The sequence below is a fragment of the Neomonachus schauinslandi genome, chromosome 2 (genome assembly GCF_002201575.2).
Source record: "Neomonachus schauinslandi chromosome 2, ASM220157v2, whole genome shotgun sequence".
NCBI classification, from domain to species: domain Eukaryota; kingdom Metazoa; phylum Chordata; class Mammalia; order Carnivora; family Phocidae; genus Neomonachus; species Neomonachus schauinslandi.
Window position 1 is genome coordinate 51,789,952 of NC_058404.1, and position 22,880 is coordinate 51,812,831.

The following is a 22,880-nucleotide window of genomic DNA, read 5'->3' on the forward strand; positions in this document are numbered from 1 at the left end:
GCACAAAATTTGTGCTCTATGGGCAGGCAAACATCACTTGTTGACTAAGGCTGAGTTTAGACGCTAAAGACAGAACCACCACCAGTGGGTTTAAGTGGATAAGAGTGAGGGTGACACCAGACACTAGGAAGGACTTCCAGCTAACATTCTAACCTGGGAGGGCCCCATCTCCCCTAAGAAAGAGATGAAGCAAGTTTGGCTATTCCCATTTTTCAAGGGGTTCAAGGTTCAAGGAGGTCAAGTACTTACCTCAAAGTCACACAAAAGGCAGTGAAAGAATCAGGACTAGAACTCAGGTGTCTTGACTCTTATTTCTGTGCTCTTTCCCCTACAGCATCATGCCTCATGGCGACAGGGGCACAAATCTTGCAGTAGTTGGCTTATCGCAGCCATGTAACTGACAAGGGAGTGTGGCCCCCAGGATCAGGGCAGAAAGGACGTTACCACTCACTGCCTCTTTCCAGGCCAGCGACCTGCTCTGCCCACCTCTGCCATCTGCCCCATGTCCTTGTTGATGACAGGACGGGCCACCGTGCACCGTACCCATCTCATACCCATAGCCGCTGCTGCCTTTGGAGTCTTGTAACCAAAGTGTGCCTGGCTCCATGTGTTTCCAGACAAAGTCAGCCCGCTTTTGGAGGCCAAGCTGGATTCAAGTAGAGAGAAGGAGCCCTGAGGGGGCATGTCACCAACCCAGAGCCCTCTGACAGAAGTCCAGGAGACAGGAGGCCCCCAGCTGGGAAGAGGCTTCACCAGGAGCACTCCCCCACTCTCCCATCCTACCTTGATGCCACAGGGAGTGTGCTTTATATCTGAGAAGTTCTGCAAGCTTTCCCATACCTCTTTGGACAGAGGAAGGAAGTTCCGGGTTTTTCCTAAATTACTCATCCCTTCATTCACTCATCCATTAACGTATTCATATTTCACATTTTTTTACATCCACATCTTCTGTATGGCTGAAACCATGGTGACCCAGAGGGAAGTATGAGAGCTGCCATCCTATCCTGCCCAGGCCTGACCAGGATTGCAAAACACTCCTGCAGCTTGTGTGGATGAGACGTGTATGTATGTGTGCACACATGTGCATGCAAGGGTGTACTTATGCTTGTAAGTATGAGTGCCTGCATGTGTATGAGTATGTGTGGGTGTTTGCAGGGAGGTGGAAGGGGCAAGTGGGCACTGCTCCTGCCCAGGGCCATACGCTGGAGACCCTCGAGGCTGGAGCAGCAGAGAATCAGGTGCCCTGGCCAGCCTGGCAAGAAGCTAGGCTGCAAGCTCTGTTCTCACGTCCAGGAGACACTGGAAGTAGTGGTTGACACTGGACTCGGTCAATCAATTATAAAAGGATTAATAGCTCCTTCTTGCCTTGCCTTTCTGCCACATGGATGGGGGCTCAACCATCCCATCTATACCCAGGGTCCCAGCCTTGTCCTGTTGGTGTCCAGATAGACCCACAGGACCCCTGAGGTTTTGAACCCTTTCAGTCTCAGGCCACTTGGACCCTGAGCTATGGAAGTGGTCTATTGGTGTTGTCCTCCCCATTCAGGGGCAGCTCTTCTCCCTAACCTGGAAGGATTGGAGTCAGAGCTAGTGTTTCAGCCACACACTAGGTGTAGATGTTAAAAATGTTTGGGGAATGAAGGAAGAGTGGATGAATGAATGAATGAATGAATGAATGAATGAATGAATGACAATGTTAAGAAAATCCTGGAACTTCCTTTCTCTGTCCAAAGAGGTATTGAGAATCTTACCAAACTTCTCAGATACAAAACACTCCTCCCTCCTGCCAAGGTCAAAAGCAGAGTTGTAGGCTCTACCATGTGATGTAAGTAGGAATCTCTCCTGCCCTGCCTTCCCAATGGAATCCTCCACTGGGCTCAGCCCTGTGCTAGAAGTTTCTACCCTCAAGAAGTTCTCCTGGGGGCACCTGGGTGGCTCACTCAGTTAAGCTTTTGACTCTTGATTTAGGCTCAGGTCATGATCTCAGGATTAAGAGATCAAGCCCTGCATTGGGCTCCATGCTGGGCAAAGAGCCTGCTTAATATTCTCTCTCTCCCTCTTCCTCTGACCCTCCCTCCTGCTCGTGTGTACTCTCTCTCTCTTAAAAAGAAAAAAAAATTCTCCCCAATTAGCAAGGGAGACTAACACCCCTATATCCATCTGATGTCCACAATCATTTGGTGTCATCTACTCAAGGACAAGCAGAGGAGGCCTGGGCGCTTGGTGTCTGGGAGGGAGGGGGACACCCTTAGCACTCTGCCTCCCCCAGCTCCTACTCAAACATATAGAAGTTCTAGTTTCAGTACTTGTTAAATATCCATTTCATGGGTAGCTGAGTTGCATTTGGGAAGGAGGCTGGGACAGGGAAGTCACAAGGGACCAGAAACAAGGAGAGAAGCCACAGCAACAAGTGGATTTAAGGCCTCCGTGGGGACGGGAATGGAGGCCTCAGGCCCCACATACACTGGGAGCTAAAATTGGGCTTTCTACATCAAGGTAAGACCAGAGAATGGGTGATCCCCTTGGGAAACCCCTCCCTTCCACCCACCTGAGGAAGGAGCACTGGGCAGCTTTCTGCTGCAACTCTTGGAGGACCCCAAATCTACTGTGGCAGAGTCTCCACCTATGCTCCCATGCTCCTGCAAGCCCTGGAAGCTGACACCACACAAACATGGAATCCCCAAATGGAGAAACTACTCTAAAACTGGGCTAAGATCAAAGCATCCCTTAGAGCCCAAGGATAAAGCTCCTGTAAGTAAAGTGACCAAATGCTCTGTTTGTCATGGACGGTGCCAGTTGCCCCCTGTCGTCCTGGTGTCCTGCCTAGTTTGTCACTGCTTAATGGAGCCCTACTAAAAATTGCTTTAAAAGAAGCCAAGATCAGATCGGTACCCCTTGGCTTGTACTTCCAGCTTCTGCCACAACTGCATCTCTTAGTGTGTGAGTGACGTGTGCAGTGAGCAAGTGAGTTTTCACTTAAACACCAGGCTAAATCTAGAAGATGATGAGGGCTGACCTGCCTCTCCTTCCCAATCCTTTCCCAACCCAGTGCAGCCCTCTCAGGGACACCGCATGCAGCTCCCCCTAGACGTTGAAATGTACACAAACACAAGCAATGGAGGAGAGTCATTCCCCCTCTGGGATGGTGGGAAGATACAGACTCAGTGTTTCTGCTGTTGCCAGTTGTGCCATGGCCTGCAAGGTGCAGGAAACCGCAGGCCACCAGGCTCCAGGTCAGTGGGGAAAGTAGGAGTGACAGACACAATGTGCAGGATCTAGAAGGCAGCAGTCTTGCTCCAGGGTTCATAGACAGTAATGGGATCAGCCTTGCTGCAGCAACTTTTCCACTTACCATGTAGTATCAATCTACAATATTTAACTGCTATTGCATCTTTATTTTTTATTTTTCAATAAACCCTCAGTAGCAATGAGTTCCACAAAAAAAGAAAGTGTGTGAGTCATGAAAATGAAAATATCTTTCTCTTTTTCAATAAAGTTAATGACAAAACCATAACATGCACAAAATGGTTATCAGCATTTACCATCTGCCCTAAGAACCATGGTGATGTCACTGACAACATAAAAAGCAGACACAAATCTGCTCAGGGAGCATCAGCATCCAACTCAAAGGTCATCAGTGACTTTAAGAACACTGTCTAAAATCCTGGTCAGGGACATCTGGGTGCCTCAGTTGGTTAAGCATCTGCCTTCAGCTCAGGTCATGATCCTGGGCTCCCTGTTCAGCGGGGAATCTTCTTCTCTCTCTGCCCCTCCCCCTGCTCATTCTTTCTCTCTCTCCATCTCTCTCAATCTAATAAATAAATAAAATCTTAAAAAAAATAAAATACAATCCTGGCCAAACATTTTCATGGCTGTGTCTGTCAGGATGTTTTTGAATGAGACTAATATTTGGATTGGCTGACTCAATAAAGCAGATTGTTCTCCCTAATGTGGGTGAGCCTCATCCAATCAGTTGAAGGCCTGAATAAAACAAAACACTGACCGTCTCACTCCACCCCTGCCCCGAGTAAGAGAGAATGCCCCCTACCTGAAAGTATTTGAAATGGAACATGAGCTCTTCCTGTTTCTACGGCAGCCTGAGACATCAGCCATGAGGATTTGGGACTAACCAGCCTCCATAATCATGTGAGCCAACTCCTTATAACACATCTCTTCCATGAATATATATAATCTTTTATTGCTTGGCTGTGTTTTTCTGGAAAACCATGCCTAGTATATTTGTCAATTCCAAGTTTTCTTGCACACATGCTAAGAGTGAAGTGGCAACTGTTTATTTGATAACACCACCCAGAGAACGTCACACATGGTGAAATAATGCCAGTGTTATATTTGTGGAATCGGGTGCATCAATAGAAAAAAAAATCTGGTAATTCCAATAACAATTCACTTTTTTCCATCTAATTCAGGCGATCAAAGTAAAGCTTTTAGAAATTCATTCTATTCAAGGTGAACCATCTCTCAATACTGTGAATACTGCTAGAAATTCGCTTTTTAAAAGTTCAACATGGGGCGCCTGGGTGGCTCAGTTGGGTAGGCGACTGCCTTCGGCTCAGGTCACGATCCTGGAGTCCCGGGATAGAGTCCCGCATCGGGCTCCCTGCTCGGCAGGGAGTCTGCTTCTCCCTCTGACCCTCCTCCCTCTCATGCTCTCTGTCTCTCATTCTCTCTGTCTCAAATAAATAAATAAAATCTTTAAAAAAAAAAAAGTTCAACATGACAGACATAAGTGATTGTTTTTGAGGTGATAATATCACTTCAAATATATAAATGTTTGTAAAAGCAATGTTCTCACTAAATTAAAAAACAACAACAACAACAACTATGGAGCAGAAATGTACCTAGAATTGGTTGTTGGGCATACAGAGGTCAGACCCGCACCAAGAGGGTCAGAAAGTAGAAATGAGGGTGGAGGAGGGATGGGAGAAAGTGATGAGCAACTCCACATGAGAGAGTCAGACTCCTCCCACAAACAAGCTGCAATTCAGAGCCGGTTGGAATTCATTCATTCATTCCCCAAATATCACTTGACCAGTTGTTCATACCAGATGCTATTAGGCACTAGGGGCTCAAGAATAAGCAAGATAGACAGGGTTCCCATCCTTGAGCTCACGTTCAAACGCAGAACATGAAGAAGGAATTAAATAATCAAGATACTCACCGGCTGGGATGTGAGATATGAAGACCATAAGCAGGTGCAAAATTCAAGTAACTTTGGCGTGACAGGAACTTTGTTACTGAGGCTGTTCAACAGGCACATATTAAGTGCCCCTTACATGACCGATACTAGGATAGGTGGCAAATATAAAGATATGAAAAAGACACAGTTAGTGCCCTAAATGAGTTTGCAGTCTAAACAGGAGGCAGATGCATACACAGCTAATGCTAACACAAGGAAGAAGGAGCAAATGCTAAAATAGACACACAAAGGGGAGAAATTGCGTATTATAGGAGGGATCAAGGAGAGGTTCTCCTTGAAGGACAAAGTGAAATAGACTTTGAAAGATAATTAGGATTCTAAATGAGGGGGAAATAGGAGAAAGCACGTTATACAGAAAGAAAATAAAACACAGGCTGTGGTTGGAGGAGAAAAAGCAAGAGCCAGGACAGCAAGTGAACTGTGCCAGGTGGTTTCAGGGATAGCGCAAGGGCAAGTGACAAAGCCATCCACATCGGGGCAGGCGGGGCGGGGGGTGGGGTGGAGCAGTTGTACAAAAGAGGGAGAGAGTGTGGACTCTTGATTTGTGGAGAAAGGAGCCTTTAAAAGGTTTAGGCATTAAGGAGGGCACATGATGTGATGAGCACTGGGTATTATAGGCAACTAATGAATCATTGAACACTACACCAAAAACTAATGGCTATATGCCGGCTAACTGAATTTAAATAAAAATAAAAAAATAAAAGGTGTAGGCAGGAGAGGGGTGCCTGGGTGGTTCAGTTGGTAAGCGTCTGACTCTTGATTCCGGCTCAGATCATGATCTCAGGGCTGTGAGATTGAGCCCCGTGTCGGGGGCTTGGAAGCACAGAAGTCTGCTGGAGATTCTCTCCCTCTGACCCTCCTCCCACTCCCATGCATGCTCACACTCTCTCTCTCTCAAATAAATAAGCAAAATAAATCTTCAAAAACAAAGAATATATATAATATTTTTTTAAAAGAGGTTTAGGCAGGGGAGTAAAATTATTGCAGGGATATAGAGGCTGGAAGGCGACCAGGAAGGAGGTTATTAAAATAATTCAAGCCAAGTATAATATTAATTATCATGTAGGCAATACACAATATTTAGTAAGTGCCTATAGTATGCTAGCGACTCTTCTGGGCCCTGAGAATACTGCACCAAACAGTAAAAAAGTCCCTGCTCAGGAAAGTTCTAATCTAGTGGGGAGACAGAGAAAGAGAGAGAGAAAATGAATAAACAAGTAAATATTGGGTGTAACACATGGTGACAAGTTACATGCGTTGAACACACACTGTGTGCCAGGCACTCTGGAGAGCACATGTTATGTAGTCACATACTTTATTTTCATGACAATCCTATGATGTACATACTAGTATTATCATCCCCATTACATAAATGAGAAAACTGATGAGCAGGGGTTAAATAACACCAGGCAGTATAGACAGAGCTCATACTCTTCACCTCCATGTTTTACTGCCTTTCAAGGGTTGGTGGTCTGGCAACGGCAGGGGGTGGGGAGGAGAAGTCCACAAAAGTGGGGACATTCCTCTCCCCAGATCAGACATCCCAAGCTCCTCTACACCAGCAGCTCCTGAGCACTCATCCATTTGCACTGTCATTGCTTGCTTGCTGGCTGTGCTGCAAGCTAGCCTGCTACTCCTATGAGAGCCAGGAGCCACTGTACGTCTGTTGCATCTTCTTCACCTCACCCGTCTGGGCATGTTGCAGGCCCAGAGACTGGAGTGTTGTTGCCAAAGGCCACCTATTCAGGGTGGCTGCGTGGGTGGAGTAGGAAAGGAGAACCATGGTGGAGAGAAGCTAGAATACTAGAACATCCTATGTTCTCTGTGTCAAAGGGAAGAACTGTTTTATCTAAAAGACATCAGCATTTTTGGTGACAGTAAGAAGTTAAGTCTCCATCCTTCTTGGCCAGGGTACTCAAAGTGGAGCAGGGTCCCAGTTCCTCTTCCTTCCTATAGAAACTCAGGTGCAGGACTAACAACAGAGACACTGATGGCACCCTACAGTTACCTGGCTTACAGGTGAGCTTGCAAAGTAGCCCTGCACCTCAGTGGGCATTCACAGTTTTGACTGTCTAGATCTAGAGCTCCTTTAAAGAACTATTTTCCTTCTTCTGCCCCAGTCAAGTGTTTCGGGGGGGGGACCTCCTAGCAACAGTGCCTCCCTTCTAGGCTGAAGGATGGACGCATGGTACTCCATTGTGCTTGGCCACAGTGGTTGGGCCATGCATGGGCATATGGCCCAAACTGGGCCAATCAAAATACTCAATTCTCACCCCACCCACCATGCCCCCCAGCCCCGTTGATTGATTCATGGATTTTTCTAGAGAACAGGCAGGGTTCTGATCAGAGCAGCCAGTAGCTGTGATTCCAGCCTAAGAGAAGGAAGACTACATGCAAAGGGAAGCAGAAGAGAAGGGAGAGAGATTGACTGAGAGGTTGCTCCTTTATCTTGTCACCCTAGAGGCATCTCTCCCCTGTCAGCGGTTTGAGCCAATGTGCACACACCCATTATCTGACTGAGGTCAGTAAGACAGGCAGGCAGGGAATGCTTCCCCCATGACAGATGAGGACACGGAGACAGAGAGGTAAAATCATTGCTCAAGGTCACATGACTAACAGGTGGTGAAGCCTTAGCAGAAGCAACCAGAACTTCTGTCCTCTAGATGAGAGTTCTTGGCTCATCCACCGCCTCAAAGACAGTCCCTGTTCACATGTTTACCACCCTGTACACCTGTGCAATGGCATCTGGGTATAAGACAGACATGGAATGAGGCCACAGCATCTATTCTGGACTCAGACATGGAATGAGGCCACAGCATCTATTCTACGATGCTAGAAAACCATTCAGGGCCCAAAGGACTGGAACCTCTGCCCTGGGAACTTGCACACACAAAGTCAAAGTAGAATGGAGGATTTGAGCAACACTACACAGAATTTATCAGTCTTCATTGTTCCCTCTTCAGAAAATGTCTCCCCCCACAGCACTGTCATCACCTCCTACTCATTCAGTAGGGTGTCTACCATAACATGCATTAAGTCCAAACTCCTATCAATTATTAATGCCTTATTATAACTCCTCACAGTGGTACTTGTGAAACATCCTCTAAAGAACTGAAAGGGCTTTCTAATATTTTCTGTAGTTATTTTTACCTACTCAAAGGGTTGAGAAAACAGAGGCCATTCCCAGTCCCCACATGTGTGAAATGAGGATCAAGGTGACACTCATATCCCTTCTGAGGTGCCTTCCTCTTCCAACATTCTCAGAACATGGCAGCATGGCTCTCAGCCAAGGTTCCCAGGCACCTGGCCCAGAGTGAGGACAGGGAAATCGTTTTCTGAACCTGATACAGTAAGAATATGTTATCCAGGCCCCATCATCCCAGAAGAGTTTCTCAGGATGTTGTCCTTCTGTGGGTTTTGGACTTCCAGCAGGACCTGGAAATGCCACCTCCATGACCCCCACAGCAGAGGAAGTGGCACAGTTCAAAATTGCCCAGATCCTCCCCTGTAAACCAGCCTTGGCATCTGGGTTCTGGATCCCAAATGTCCCTAATGCATTTGTGAACCATTTAGGACAGACAGGTGGACAAAGGCTTTGGAATTTCTCTAGCAAAAGGATAGAGCTATTGGTGGAAGTGGGGCAGTTAGGGCAAGAAGCACTAACTTGTACAACACCCAGTGCTCCAAGCAGTACGTGCCCTCCTTAATACTCATCACCGGGCTAACCAATCCCCCTTCCCCCCTCCCCTCTAAAACCCTGTTTGTTTCTCAGAGTCCATAGTCTCTCATGGTTCATCTCTCCTTCCTATTTCCCTCCCTTCATTTTTCCCTTCCCTCTCCTAATGTCCTCCATGTTATTCCTTATGTTCTACAAATAAGTGAAACCATATGATAATTGACTTTCTCTGCTTAACTTATTTCACTTAGCATAATCTCCTCCAGTCCCATCCATGTTGATGTAAAAGTTGGGTATTCATCTTTTCTGATGGCTGAGTAATATTCCATTGTATATATGGACCACATCTTCTTTATCCATTCATCTGTTGAAGGGCATCTCGGCTCTTTCCACAGTTTGGCTATTGCGGACATGGCTGCTATGAACATTGGGGTGCATATGGTCCTTCTTTCACTACATCTGTGTCTTTGGGGTAAATACCCAGTAGTGCAATTGCTGGGTCATAGGGTAGCACTATTTTTAATTTTTTGAGGAACCTCCACACTGTTTTCCAAAGTGGCTGTACCAGTGAATCATGGATCACTGCATCAAAAACTGGTGATGTACTGTATGGTGACTAACATAACATAATAAAATTAAAAAAAAAAAAAACAGAGATAGCTGGTGGTTGGGACTCAAAAGCCCAGGATAAACTCCAGCCTTTGGGGGCAGCTGAGATAAGTTGACAGCTTCATGGAATAGCCACTACCACATGCACTAGACAGCCAGCTCCTCAAAGATCCATGTCATCCTGGACATCTCTTGTGAGCCACCTCCTCTTCTCATGGCCCCATCTCTGATTTTGAGCCAAGGCTACAAAAAGCTCTTACATGCAGATTTTATCCACTTTATGCTGACAACACCTCATATCCAGCATATGCCAAATGTCTCCTGCTTCCTGCCTGGCCACCTCTCTGAAGTCAGCCTGGGGCACCATCAGGAACCGACATGACACTCGTGCATGCACATCCTAGAAGTACAGAGGGCTTAACATCCCATGGAACAACCCAGCCAATTCGAAGTGGGAGCCCATGGCTAAATGCTTCTCTCTCCCATCCCTAGGCAGGCAATATTGAGAAACAATCTGTAGGGCTCCTCAGAAGGTCCCAGTGGGATCAAACACTAGTCACCCACAGTGGTGGACAACTCAGAGGCACAACTATATTGGTTTTCCTCCTTCTCTGTCTTCCTCTGTTTTGTCTTCATTCCTGCTCTCTGAGATCACTTTCCAAAAACATTATATGCTGCAAGCAAACCTTTGTCTTAGGTTCTGTTTGGGGGAGAAGCATAGGCTAAGACACCTCTTTCTTCATCTCTGGATCCCCATATACCAGCACTAGCTCTGTCTGTGTCCATTATCTACTGCTGCATAACAACTATCCCCAAACTCAGTGGCTCAAAACAGCAATCATGATTTTACAACTTGGGGAGGATTCATGTGGACGGCTTAGCTCTGCTCCACAAGGCATCAGCTAGGACAACTCAACCAGGGCTGAAGGATCCACTTCCAAGATGCTTGAGCTCCATGGCTGGCAAGTTGATGCTGGCTGTTGACTGGCTGCTCAGCTGGGACTGTTTACTCGGGGCCCTGGTTCTCCTCCACGTGGGCTCTCCATGCGGCTGCTTGGGTTTTCTTACAACATGGCAGCTGGGCTCCAAGTAGGAGGAAGCGGAAGGAGCACACAGAGCCTCACTTCCACTGTATTCTATTGGCCAAAGCAGTGTTAGGCCCAGCCAGAATCAAGGGAGTAAGAAAGCAGACATACCTCTCAGTGCAGGGAGTGACATATTTAGTCATATTTGATCTGCCACATTGGCACAGAACACTAGGTAAATGAAGGGTTAAATAAATGGTTGATTACATAAGCAAATTAATTAATTAATGTGGCCAGCCATTACTCAACATTAATTTTCCCTGCACCTGGACAGCCACTGTCATTCTACCTGAAATTTTAGAGTAAACTCTTACCTTGATACGAATGTATTTGAGACTGGAAGTTTGTCTGACCTCAGAGCCATGGAATATTAGAGCTGCGGGAATCCACCTCAGCCACCTCACAGTACAGGGGAGGAAAGTGAGTCCCAGGGAAAGGAAGGGATTCGCCCAAGGTCATGGCCACTGTCATGGCCACTGTCAAGGAATACACCCACCCAGGGCTCAAATTTCCAAAATTTGCAGCCCCACTCTTCCCACCCCACCGTGATGCTGATGCTGGCAGAGGTGTGCGTGCGTGCGTGCACGCGTGTGCACGCGTGCGCACAGGAAGGGCTGCCTTCGCCATAGGAAGATCTGCCTCTGAGTCCCTTCCTAGTCTCTACCCCTGGACATGCCACGCTCCAATCTGTTTGTGTCCCTGTCACGGCCCCACGGCCCCGTCACTCACATCAGTTACTGCCCCATCCACAGCGTGCTGCTTCCTCCTTTGGGGAGCATCTGAGGACCCCGTGGGGCGTGCGAGGCATAACACAGGAGAATGCAGACAACACAATAAAAGCCATCTTCAACTTAATACTGAGGGCCTACGGAGTGCCAGGCAGTCCGCCTCATTATCCTCATTTCACAGGTGGGGAAATAGGCTCTGGGGGGCCGGGGAACTTACCTGTGCTTCCTGCCTGAGCTGGTAAGTAACCTTCTGAGATTCAAACCCTGACCTAACTCTAACTCTCCACCCTTTCCCCTAAATCAGCCATCACACTGATTTGATCTCTCCCTTCTAGGAGGTTCCATCTGGAGGAAAAGCCAAAACACCACAGGGCAGAAGGTGACGGAGGGTGGCAGGCCCAGAGGCAGACAGGGGCAGGCCAGTCACAGGAGAGGCAGGATTCAGGCCCAGGAGGGCACGGGAGGGCAAGTCTCAGGGAAAGGAGGCTTCAGAGAGACGGAGGGCAGGCCAGGGCATCTGAGCGTGCAGAGCACCAAGCTGAACAAAGGCTCATTGCTGGGAAGAAGGGTGGATGGTTAGAGTTGGCAGCAGTGTCGGAGGGTTAAGTCTGGCTGCTGGAATCCTAGGGGCTCAGGATATCTGTGTAGGAGTGCCGTGGGGGGCTCGTGTCCTCCAAGTTCAAGAAGGGGACGGGGGGTGGCGGGGAGCCCGGCCTGAAGCTGCACTTGCATAGCAAGCTCTGTTGTTCTGTAAACTGTGTGTTCACTGAGGTGCCATGCCCCATCCACAAAGCCTGTCTTGGTGCAGACAAGGGTTGCGGACAGGAGTATGGAAAAGGGCCCTAGATGTGAGGCCGTGTGCCTAGGGTAGGGAGCCACCGTGATTCCCAGATGGGCCGTGGCAAGATGAAGCATAAAGGAACATTGCTCATTTATTAAGCACCTGCTTTGAGTCACTAGATGACAGCATGAGATTTCAATCCACTTATCCACCGGGGGTGGGGGGGGGGGTGTCTCAGTGTCCCCATTCTTCCAGCTGAAGAAACTGAGGCTGAGGCTCAAGGAAATGAGGTGACTCACTCTGGCTCTCACAGCTAGCAAGTGGAGGAGCTGAGAGCCGGGTCCAAGTCTCTGCCCTCTGTGCATACTTTCTCTCCCCTGCAGCAATGTGCTGGACGGGGCTCAACCTGGAAAGGTACAGAAGACAGGAAGACCATGGCCTGCCCAGTCACAGTCTGGCTGGACAGAGAAGACGCACACAGGAAAATACCACCCAGAAGCACCCTGTGCAGTTTTTGGCGGAGGGAGGCATCTCCAGCCTCAGGCGTGTACCCCAGGGCCTTTGTCCTGCCTTCCCAGGAAGAGAGGTTTCCGCCCTGAGCAAGACGGTGCACGTCAGAGGCTGAGGCCTGGCAGGCCGGGCCTGGGGCCGATTCCCAGCACTCTCAGGGCAGCCGGGCCAAGCTGCTGACTCACTAAACAAACCTCAGACAAGTCACTTCCCTCCCAGGCACCCAGTGAGGCAATGAAAGTGGGCATCCCTGTGTCCCTGGCCGCCCAGATCTGAGCCCGCACTCCCTGTACCAGAGCAGCCTTTCCCACCAGAGCTGACTGGCAGCTGGTTGCGTGGGGAGGGGGCTGCATGATACGAGAGAGGAGGGGATGTGTTGTTTGAAAGCTGACATTCAGTGGGAAAACAAAACCCATACTTAGAAAGTGAAAACCGTGCCTATTTATTTTCATAATACACACCACCACCGGAAAGAAAGCTCCACACACTTCTTGGAGAACATGCACGGGAGGGAGTCCTAGGGGTGGCTGCACTTCTGGAAAGGGGGTCCAGCGAAGGCTGAGAAACCAAAGGTGGGGATTGCATACTTCGCTCATTCTGGTAGAAGAGGTAGAGCCTCATTTAGGGCAACTCAAACTTCTTCAGCAAACTACAGGGTGTTCATTGGGTCTGGTAACATAGGGAATGGAAAAAGGAACTTCTAGAAGAGCCCACAACAGAATGTTCATCATCCAGTAAGAGGCATGCATTGATGCGGAAACATATTCAGGCTACATTTTCACTTTTTAAAAAAGTGAGTTACCAAACAATGTAATCCCAATATTCTAAAATAAAGTTTAAAAATACTCATGTGGGCACACACATATACCTAGAAAAAAGAAGTCTGAAAGGAATACAACACAATGTTAATGGGTGTCCTTTGCATGGAGATTATAGGGGGGAATCTCTCTCTCTCTCTCTCATTGTATCTATTTCTAAGTTTTCTGTATGTACCTACATAGCATGTTTAATAGAGGAAATAATAAAAGATGTTTTAATTAGGCCTAGAAAAGGTAAATTACCAAAGGGCTCAATTTACTTCCAAAGTGAACTTAGCATCCTTTTAACTGTAGAATTAACAGTCAGCTCCTTACTGTGATAAATGCTATGCGCATATATATATATGCATCATCTTCTCAAATGCAGCACCAATTTTCTTCCTAATCTGCTCTGGTAGGGACAATATTACAAATAGTTTGCATTCCTGACTGATGGCCAAGGGTGGGGTATGAACGCGGGCTAGAAGGTGGCAGAGAGCCAGTGTAGAATTAAATTTTTCCAGGGATCATCCAGGGATTGTCTTAGAAATTTCTGTCTCACCATTGATCATCTCCTGAGCTATTCCCATTGCTTCTATTTATTACCCTAATCTGAAAACCTGACGTAAACCAGTACCAACTGACAGAAAAACTGAGTCACAGAGAGACGAAGCGACTTGTCTAAGATCAAACACTGGGCAGAGGACAGACCTGTAAGTGTTTGAACCCTGCAGAGCTGTCCTATCATCCAACAGAGGTTGATGGGACACCTACTATGTGCCTGACACAAAGTAGGCCCCATGGAGTCAAAGGTATATAAGACTCCTTCCCAGATAAACATGTTCCCAGACTAGTGGGAGGCTAGAGGCTCAAAAACAGAGAGATTGCCTCATCGCAACATAGATGCTGTGTGTAAGAGCTGTGGGATATGCAGAAGATGCAGCTGCGAACTCGCTTGGGATGAGGACTGGGACCGGGTAGGTCAGATGGGTGGAGGGCATGTGGAAAAGTCTCTCTGAAAGGGGAACATTTGAACTGGGTCCCGAGACATGAAAGACGAATCTACAGAGTGAAGAAGGGGAGAAGGACTTTCCAGGCTGAGGGAACAGAGTATGCAAAGGCACTGGGGTATGAGGAATCAGGTCCTATTTGGAAATTTACTGTGCCTAAAACACAGGCTGTGCTATGGGGAGTGAGTCAGGGGAGAAGCGGCTGGCCAGGAGAGTGGGAGCCTGAATGTCTTCTGAGAAGTTTGAGCTTCACTGTAGGCAAAAGTTTAAGCAAAAGAGTGACATTTCCAGACCTTCCGGAACCTCTAGCAGGATTGGAGGGGGAGAGGCTCGGGGTGATAGCCAGTGAGTGACGGTGGTGAGGGCCTGGAGTGGGGTTGACAGGACAGGGCCCAGAAGTCTCCATGGACCGTGGAGGAATCCCAGCATCCCCCTGGAGCCAGCGGCAGCCTTTGCACCAGATCATAACTGACGGGGAGGGCTGCTCCTCTGTGTCAGGGTTACGTGACGACCTGCCAGGCCGGGCTCAGATGACAGAGGCCTCTTACCTCATCCTGTCCAGCCCAACAGCCTGTGTGGAGACGTAGAAAGATCAGGTGATGTAGGTAAGGAGGGGCAGAGTCCCAAGGAGGTGGGGCCAGGTGACACAGGGGAATAGGGCCAGACCAGGTGTCTGGGGGCCTCATGATGTAGCCTGGTGACAGAGACTGGATGCCCTCCCCCAGCCCAGGGCAGCTGAGACAGGACAGGATGATGTGGTAGGAGGTGCTCAGGACCTGGATGTCAGAACCACAGCTCCGGCTCTGCTCAGAGTGACGCCTGCCCAGGGACACCCCACCACGACCACCTCCCTAAGGCCACTCCCCATGCTGAGGCCAGGAACAGAAAGGAGGGGAGCTCCCCTCTTTTCTTTGCTTCTCCTTCACAGGCTCAGAGATGCAGAGCATTCTGCCCCTTGGACACTGTTGAGTATAAGCTCCTAATTTCTGGAAGCCTAGAGAGGGAAAGTGATTTTCCCAAGGTCACACAGCAACACGGCAAGTACGTGGCTGGGCCAGCCCTGCAGAGCATAAAATGAAAAGGTGTAAACCCCAGTCTTCTCCCCTTCACCCACCTATCTCATCTCCAGGTATCCTGTGACCAGGAGACCACCTATCAGGGAGGACTGCAAAGGCCTGGCCGCTCAGGTGGCCCTGGGCGCTCAGCCAGGATGCAGGTTGTCTTGCTGCCCAGGGAATTCTGAACCTTCCTGTGCTGTACCTGGGCTCTTTGGGTTCAGCTGTGGTTGTGTGGATGCTCATCCCAGGGAGCAGGCCCCGGGGAGCATCCTCTGGCAGGGTCCCTGTCCACTTACTGGCCATGTGACCTTACTCAGCCCCTGCGCCCCACCTGAGCATCAGCCCCGGGACCTGTGAAGGGGCATAACCGTACCTATGCTGGAATTGCTGTGATAGTCACATGAAACACCAGGTGTGACAGTGCTTTATAAATGGCAGTGCCCCCCCCCCAGATGTGAAGGTAGAGGGGCTGCCGGTCACCCACGTGAGTGTGCGTACTCAGGTATCTGTCCACACCTGTGTAGATGTTTTCTCCTAGGCAAGTGTGTGTTCATCTGTACTGGGATTAAATACTCCCTTTGGGCACTTTGGTTACCAAGAATCAGCTTCCCAGTGAGGGTGGGGGTGAGGAAGGGGGGTGCCTTTACCAGTGGGTTGGGAAGAAGGTCTGGGCTGTGGGGAAGGCGGTGGGGCTTGTGTCTGTGAATGCGTCTCTGAGCAGTGCCCCTACATTCTCTGGGACTCTGTCTTTATTTCAAAACAGCGTGCTCTGAAAAGCATCTCTCCCTTGGCTTGGGAGCCTATGCACAACCCTTGCCTCCAACCTGGAGCCAAGGCACCCTGGGTTCCAAGAAGAGACTGGCCTCGGGGGACCGGATGGTGGGTGGGAAACCAGAAGAGAATGTTCTCTAGGGGCAGAAGAGAGGGGAGCATGAAGCCAGGTCAGCCCAAGATGACACTGAAGAGTAGGTGCTCTCCCTCCCTCAGAGGGGATGGACTGCCCTCAGGGTGCCCAACCCTCTTCAGCGATGGCCACTGTCCCTGCTGCTCCAGGAGTGCCCTGAGTCCAGTCCTAATGAATGCGGGGTGGGAGGCAGGCCTTTAGCTCCTGCCTTTAGAAAGGATCAGAGACTCACCCCAGCCACACGGCCTGTCAGGGCAGAGCAGGGCAGGGGCTGGGTGTCCGGAGCCGCTTGGCGTCTTGCCTCCCAAGCCCCCCACACTCTGTGCCCTTGGACAGTGGGCCAGGTGGGAGGGGGCTGCTGTGTGGACTGACCATGAGTCAAGGGACCAGTTTTCTAGGCCCCAACTCCAGGCATGAGATCTGACAAACACATGAAAGCTTTGCAGTCATTGCCCCCCTTGGAAATGGTTGACTTTGGAGCACGAAGGCTTCCGCTCTTGGGGGACTTGGACGTTGGGGCCCCGAGACAGACCAGCGTCCCTGGGCCTGGAGCCTGAGTGCTCTGAAGGTGGGGACCTCTGGGTTGCTGGGCCCCAGCCTCATTTCCTGTGGCTGCCTTGGGGACGGGGGCGGGGAAGGAAGGCTCGGCCTGGGCGAGCTAATCTGGAGAAGTGATTTTCCTCCTCAGCCAGGCCCTCCCTGGGCAGGGCTCCGGGCGAGAAGGTAGGCCCAGCCAGGGCTCCCAGGGAGGGGCTGGCTTATCAGGCAGGAAACACTGGGCTCCGGCCACATCCTCCTCCTCCTCCTGGTCACAGCAGCTCCCATGGGCAGGAAAATACTCAGCAGCTCGGCTGCTCCTCCGCCCTCTCAAGGCCCCTCCTCCGTGCCTTTGCTCTCCTCCTCACCTTCCAGCCCACCAGACAGGCGGCGTGGAGAGCGGCGGCCCACTGCGCTTGGAGCCCTGCCCTGGCACCCTGGCCTCCCAGCCCCGCAGCCGCCATTCGGGGCCCCTACAGCCTGGACACAGCGGGGGGTGGTAGGCAGGGATGGCAGAAGCACAACCCAGGGTTCCGCTGGCTCCCGGAGAGGTCCGGGTGGGCTCATCGGGCCCCTCTGGGCCAGCCTCTGGCCCTCGGAAGCCACCACTGAGGTGGTGTCTGGGAACCCTAGGGTCGTGTGCCCGCCCCCCAGAAAAATGCACTGGGATTCTGTCCTCTGGGAGGCTTGTTTGCAGCCTCCGTCTCCTGGGCCAGCACCCACCTAGACCAGCTGCGTTTCAAGAAGCCCAAGAAGAAACTTCGGCGGTCTTCTGAAGGCCTGCTAACCCACAGCACTCCTGCCGCCCCTCCCATCGCATTCCCATGGCTCCTTCTTCCCGTTACCCCGCACCCCTGCACCTGCGCCACTAGGCCCCGCCCACCGCCGAGACCCCCATCCCAGCAGAGGGAGAGCCGTGGGGGCACCCTCGCCCACAGCCCTGCCCTAGCCACCCTGCTTGGCTAAGGAAGACTGACCACCCGGGCCCTGAAGGGTCTCACCCTCACCTCCCCGTCGCAGCTCTCCCCCCACAGCCCTGCACCCGCTTCTACTCTCGGCGGCCTGCTTTCAGGCCAGTTCCCTGACCTCTCTGGGCCTCCATTTCCTTTCTCATCAAACCTGGGGGTTGACAGCATGATAACAATGATTCCTTCCAGCTCTGACCTCCAGTGATTTTTTTTTCAAGGTCACAGAATTGGGATGAGAATCTCCTAATTTCAAGCCCCATGTTCTTGCCAGTGAAAATGTAACTATTCTGTTTACATGAGGACACCCCCGGCGGAGTGACGGTCATCATCAGAACAAATCACTTTATCATTGATTTTAAGGTTACGCACTTTCCCTGACCTTCACAGCGCCCTGAGCTGTGGAGCTGGTGCTTCTGCTTTTTAGGGAAGGGAATGAAGAAAAAGCAGGTTCCAGGACTTGTTGGGTTGGAATGGAAGAGCTCAGCACCTCTCCGGCTTCTCTGACATGATAAGAACTAGTCGGCGTGGAGAGACACAGGCTGGAGCAGGCGGAAGCCTGTGGCCATCTGCCCCCTTCACATGACCTGTTCCCCACGGAAGTCAGAGCCCCACCTTTAGGTTTTGTCATCAGAACCTCCAAGACGCAACAGCCAGTTCCCTGAGGCCCCTGGGGCTGCAAACTCTTCATTCATCAGAATCCCGTGATTTTTTCCAGAATCCACTGGAACATTTTTGTGTTTTAAGGTTCCCCCCACCCAACTTGTCCCAGACCTGTGCTACCCCACAGCCCCTCAGAGTGATGGAAGATGAGTGACCTGTGGAAACACGGTGAGCAGGGCCAGGGGACCCACCATGTGACCCAGCTGTGTGACACTTTGAGATATGACGACACCCTATGCCTACATGCAGAACATTCCAAAAGTGCCCACAGAGTCCACGCTCCCACTCCCTGGTGAAATCCCCAGCCTCCCTCTTTCACGCAGCACACAACAAGACCTTCCTCCTCCTGCCCCTCCCACATCCCTACAAAGTTCAGCATCTGATTAAGGGGAACACAGACCTCAGGGAGGACTTGGAGGAAACCGCACCCTACCCGGGCCTCAGACATGGCCCTACAGCAAAGAGCAGAGGAGCATGACCACCAGCCTGCAGGGATGAGGATGACCTGGACAAGATGGGGACAAACATGTCTCTCTCCACAGATGACAACAAGCCCACAAGGACTTAGACTGAAACAGGAAGGATTTAGGTGAGGTACAAGAAAGAACTTTTTGATGATGGAAGTTGTTAGACTAGCTTACGGAGAGAACGACCCCTTTTTCTGAAGGACTCAGATCAGATGGAAAGCCATCTGCTAAGACTGGCTAAGAGGCAGCCCTCAATAGAGGCCGGAGAATGGTCTAAATGACCCCTTGTCTCTTCCAATCCCGCTCAGTATCCAGACAAAGAAACTGAGTGAGTCATCTGCAATCCCCTTAGCCATATTGTATTTTCTCTCTTATTTCTCTCACACAAGCAACCCCAGTAGGACAATCACATGGCTCCAGAGTTTTCAAACTAGTACCAGCCTCCAAGCCTAAAAAAAAAAAAAAAAAAAAAAAACTGAATTGTTTAAAGAAATCTAAAATAGACAATACGTATCCTGTACATGCATATAAAGCTTACAATTTCTCAAGTGTCTACAAATTCACCATCTCCTTAGAGGAGAGAACAGGTCCGGGGATTTATCCAAGTCCCCATTAAAATCCAATGATGAGGTAAGGTCGGACAATTGCCTCCAGGTCCAGGCATTTTCCAGATACCCTCCTAGAGAGTTTAGAGCTCTGAGCGCCCTGTGAATTCAGCCAGCAGGGCTGATAGTGTTCTGAGGGACTCCGGAACCAACCCAGCAGCTTTGCTGATAGAATAATCCTTTCCCCTACATAGTAACTTGATGCTCAGGGAAGGGCATGCCATCCATTGTGGTGTTTGGGGAAAGGAACACTCACAATTTGCCGATGGAAACCAGCAGTGAGCACATAATAGGTCCTCAGGAAGACAAAGCCACCATGACAAGTGAAGTCACTTGAGCATGGTCAGATTTATGTCAGTCATAAGTAGTCTTCAGGGGTTTTAATTCTTCCTTTTGAGAGTTCATCCTGGGAATTGAACGGAGGCATTTTGTGCCTTAGTTATCAACTGAGACTCTTTGGGAAACCCAACAAACAAGCAGTTTGAAGCAAAAGCTGTAAACTTGTTCATATGTCTAGATCTGGTGATTCCCTGCTGGAAGTCAAGCCAAAGACATAAACAAGGAAATGTTCACTGCAGTGTTACTTATAATGGAAAAAAATAAAAGTGGGAGATCTAATAGCAAGGGGGCAGTCAAGTGAATTAAACCACACTAATGCTCCAAAGTACTGAGCCATCATCAGAAATAATAGTATGAAGATAAACATCAATATGGCAAAACTTCTATGTTTTCTATGATTTTTGAGAGAATAAAGCCAAATACCAGCGGTATCTATATCTACACTGTGATCGCACCAGATACAATTAATTTTGAATACACAAATACAAGCCTGGCAAGTTCAGGATACCAAAATGAGCATATTGAAAATAGTTATGTCAAAGTCATGGAATGGTTAATTTTTCTTTTTTCCAAATTGCTGTTTCAACTGGCAAGAAAACACCTTTTGCAGAAAAATTAAGTTTGATAACACAGGAAAATGTTTACTTAGTATTAATGAATAAAAATGCCTATTATAAGAGACATATGTAGACATAGAGCTAGATGAAAAAAAATTTAAAGACTGGATGGACCTATGTAAAAAAAGTACCAGCAATGTCTCGAAGTTGTGGATAATAGATGATCTTTTTTTCTCTAAACTTTCTACAAAGACTGTCTCTTTTGAGACTTTAAATACCAGTAGAAGATACATGATAGATAGACAGATATGGATAGATGGATGGGTCAGGTTGGTGGACAAATGGATGGATAGAAGGATAGATTAAAAAGATGATAGGTGATAAATAGATAGATAATAGATAAATATATCTCTTTTCTCCCTTCCTTCCTCTCTTCTCCCTCCCCCCTCTCTTCCTTCCAAATCCCTTTCACTGGGAGGAAATCGAGAGCATAATTTTCAAAAGGAAAGCAGGCAGTTACAAATGTTAAAAACCTCAGCTCTATTCAGCTGCTCTAGGATGGGATGGGAGAGGAGATTGTCCTGCTGTACCCTTGTGCCCATTCCCGACCTGTTTACTACAGGCTACAGTCTAGCAGGTGAGAGTGAATAGCCATGGATGCATCACATCCAGCCAGAACTAGACACACACAAAGGCTCTAGGGTGTTGGTATCCAGAGAGATGGGTGGGGGAAATAGGGACCCAGGAGGCTTTAGGAAGGAAACAGGAAGAATTAAAACCCCTGAAGACTAGTTATGACTGACATAAATCTGACCATGCTCAAGTGACTTCACTTGTCATGGTGGCTTTGTCTTCCTGAGGACCTATTATGTGCTCACTGCTGGTTTCCGTCAGCAAATTGTGAGTGTTCCTTTCCCCAAACACCACAATGGATAGCATGCCCTTCCCTGAGCATCAAGTTACTATGTAGGGGAAAGGATTATCATCTATATCACCAAGATGAACTGGAATACCTCAGACGTTTATTTATTTATTCATTCATGTTACTGTTGAGCAGCCACTATGTGTCTGTCCTGCTGGGGCAGATGCATATGGGTGGATGATTCCACTGCCAAGCAGTAAGTGCTGTTACCAAGGTCTGCTCAAGATCCCTGGGAGCTCAGGGACAACAGTAACTGGCCCCTCTGCCAGGCAGGGTTGGGGGCATGTAAGCTGGATTTGGATGGTGTGTGGGATGTCACCAGGCAGGTGATGGGAGTGAGGGTTTCCCCTGTAGGGAAAGAGCACTGGGATAAACACAGAAGAATGGGAAAGGAAACATTTCAGAGAACAATAGGTCTTTTGTGCAGTAGGTACCCAATGGTGGGTAGGGGGATGCTGTGCAAGGCTTCTGGAAAGAGGAAGAAGGTTAGCCATAGGGGCACCCACATGGGGCCAAGCCAGGTGTTGTGGGTCCTGGAGCTCAAACAGTTGGGAAGGCGGGGGCAGAGGGCTGGCATATGAATACATTACCGGGGCTAATAAGTGAGAAGCCCAGAAGCAGGGACCTCATTGCATCCACGTGACCCCACTTCTGTGCTCACCCTGGATGCCCTGGGCGATGAGCAGATACTGAAGGATCTTAAGGAAGAATGAAATAGTCACATCTACATTTGAGAAAAAAAAAAAGGCAACCCCATCAATTCTCATCAGCCAAAGTAAAAGGTGCTCTTGTCACTGAGGACAGGTGGGTTCTCAGAACGGGCAGCTAAGACTCCAAAATACTCCTGGCTTCTGGACATAACTGTTTCACTAATGGCTGAGCAGAAGTGAAAGAGCAGCCCTGTCGCCGGCCTGTTTCCTGCTCTCCCAGAGGCAGGGACAACGCCCCTGCCCCCACAGTACGTCCTGGAAAGAAAAATGCCCGTTTGGCAGTGCCGAGGGCCCATGTCCTGGGCAGACACTGCCTGACGCGTTCTCTGGACAGCTGATGACCCTGCAGACTGCCACTGCTAGCCAGCCAGGTGCAGTGAATTTGGGGTTCATCTGACTCTGACCCTGTAATTTCCTCTTTGCTCATTCTTTCTTTCCCCGGGGCTGTGATAGGCATGAATTGGACTGCACATCGTTCCATGCCATGGTGAAGTGCTAAAAGAGCCATGAAACCTCTAGGCTATTCAACTGACGCTGCCAATAAATGTATCTGGGATGAAGGGTGGGAACTCCAGCCTCCCCTAACTGAGTTGGGTGAGCTACACTGCCCCACCTCCCACCCTGGGCCTCAGTGTCTCTGGCTGCACAGTGGAGGGGATGGATGACAGGGCCCCACGTGGGATCGTGAGTGAGGATTAGCCCATAAAACTTGCCATAAATTTCTCTACATCTATAAAGT